Below are 2,258 nucleotides of genomic sequence, written 5' to 3'. Positions count from 1 at the left end.
TGTATTGTATTTCCATATGTTGTAATAAATGTTCTTGCAAGAAAAAAAGTAGCATATAATACATCTGTTTTACACTGATATTAATACTTATAAAACATTATGTATATATATGGAAACGCTTCACGTTTCTTTATGGTTGAACCCATGGTCCAAGGTAAAACCTAGGACCCTGAATAGCCATCAGATGGCGCACATCTGCCACTGCTACATCTGAGTTGAATGTGCATCACATATGGCTTTACCCTTGTCCTTGTTAAAGTCGATGTTCTAAAGCGAAAAAAGTGTCTCTATAATACATGTAAAAGCTGGTTACATGTTATTTATTTGTATACTTTGGATTGTCTGGTGTGATTGGGACATTTTAGTAAATTGCAGTAGTCTGAGTTTAATAAAGGATATTTGATTCTGTTTGTGTATACAATCAATGGGGAAAATTACCATTATAAAGAAGAATTCAGACAATACATTTTGACATACTGGGGAAAAAAAATAACTTGCTGATGTATATATTAAACTGGGCCCCTTTAGCAGATGCCAATGACACCATCTAATCCTCCTGGGGTCCAAAATCCAGTACATCATATTGAAATCATCTCAATATATACACAGGTGTGTTTGTGATGCACCATTGATCACAAAAGACGCTATATACAACATCATATCTGTTCTACCTTAATTCCATTGCTTATGCACTTTGGTTTATGTTACATGAAGTGGTTGTAGAAGTTCACAGAGGAAAGCAGAAGCTTGTGATCAGTCCATGTATTAGCCTCAAAGGCTAAACCAGAGACCAAGAGCAAGTTGTGACCTTTGATCAGCTGCTTAATAATGCAATCCTAAATGACGTCTAAATAGGGATCTACTATTGGTGTAAAGGGGCAGCTATTACAAACACTGATGGCATGATAAATGACTGTCCTTTTTAAAGCACTAGATTTGGGGTAAGATAACATGATATGGCATGCTGTTTTGGTGAAATGACAGTTACCAAATTTGGTAATTTGACTGTCTAAAAACTTGGGTTTTGCAGAATAATTGCTATTACTGAAGAGTGTGGCTGTGCTTCGGACAAGCCTTTTCTCCACTGGTAGCTGTAAGAGTTTACAATGCATGCTATCGGTGTTCCTTCTTATGGGTCAATGCAGCACAAGTCTAGCTATCTGTTCTGGACTTTTTGTCATTTCCTCAATACACCTTGTTCTTCATACTTTGTGCTTATTATTACATTGTTTTGTGAAATTTTGTGTTTTGGTCTCCAGGTACAGTTTCTGCAACAAATGTGACAAATACGTGCAAACCACTGTGTCTTGAAGTGTATGGAGCTGATGTTGTCCTCCTTATCATGACATGTATTATTATGCTCAAAGGACACAAAGTTTTTTTTCTTTTTCTTTTTCAGTGATTCAACACTGATAATCTTTTCCTGTCCATAATGATCCTGTCACCGCGAGAATCATAATGACAATAAATACTTAAAAAAGGGTTACTGTTCATGTTTGCCCATGCAATCTTTCTTTGAGGAAGTTGCAAGACATCAGCTGATGAGGGTATCGTTAGTTATCATCTAAAAACTGACTCGAGTTCAAAGTCCAGTAAATACCTAATATAGGTAATGGATAATAGTTTCAGGGATGAATATCAGTTATTGAAACTTGTAGTCATCACTTTCTGAGAGGAGGGGTCTCTGGTTAAGGAGTTATTGTCAGATCGAGACTTGTAGATCAAAGCCACGGACCACAGGAACATAAATAAACCTACAAAGAAGAAAAGAAAGGCTATGACTTCCCTCAGAAAATCATAAAATCACAGTGAATACTTTATATTTGGATCGTGCACATACTGACCCTGCAGGGAGTTAAGTATGGTGAATATGTAGATCCCAAGGATGGAGATGTAGGTGGTGCTCAATAGCACCCAGGGTAAACCCAGCATACAGCTGAGTCCCAGCACAGTGGCACAGTCCTTCCATAACTTGATCCCTTTCTCTTTGTTCATTTTCTTCCAGCTATTGCTGCTTCCAGTGCCTCCACTACCTGCTCGCACCTGCCAGAGCTTAAACACCACCAGCCCTAGCATGCAGGAATTACACAGGATCACCAGGCATGGGAAAGCCACAGTTGTGATGTAGCTGATCAAAAGCCTTTGTTGGGATTGGCTGCTTATCCAGCACCTGCAGGTTGTAAAATATATATTATATATATGTATATACATATGTATTTTTTTTTTTTTTTTTTTTTTTTTTTTTTTTTTTTTTTTTT

At 37.2% G+C, this 2,258-nt stretch overlaps 1 long non-coding RNA gene across 1 annotated transcript; it reads right to left on the bottom strand.

The window, feature by feature from the left end:
• Nucleotides 1-301: 301 nt before the first annotated feature.
• On the bottom strand, nt 302-2,161 carry LOC121964624. The gene is made up of 2 exons (XR_006107383.1): nt 1,845-2,161; nt 302-1,754 (listed from the first exon to the last, which is right to left on the bottom strand). It is a non-coding gene; the product is annotated as an uncharacterized LOC121964624 (long non-coding RNA).
• Between the last annotated feature and the right edge of the window lie 97 nt (nt 2,162-2,258).

The sequence above is a fragment of the Plectropomus leopardus genome, unplaced genomic scaffold (genome assembly GCF_008729295.1).
Source record: "Plectropomus leopardus isolate mb unplaced genomic scaffold, YSFRI_Pleo_2.0 unplaced_scaffold16432, whole genome shotgun sequence".
Lineage (NCBI taxonomy): Eukaryota > Metazoa > Chordata > Actinopteri > Perciformes > Serranidae > Plectropomus > Plectropomus leopardus.
Note: the sequence above shows the minus strand (reverse complement) of the source record. Positions and strands in the feature narration are given on the sequence as shown.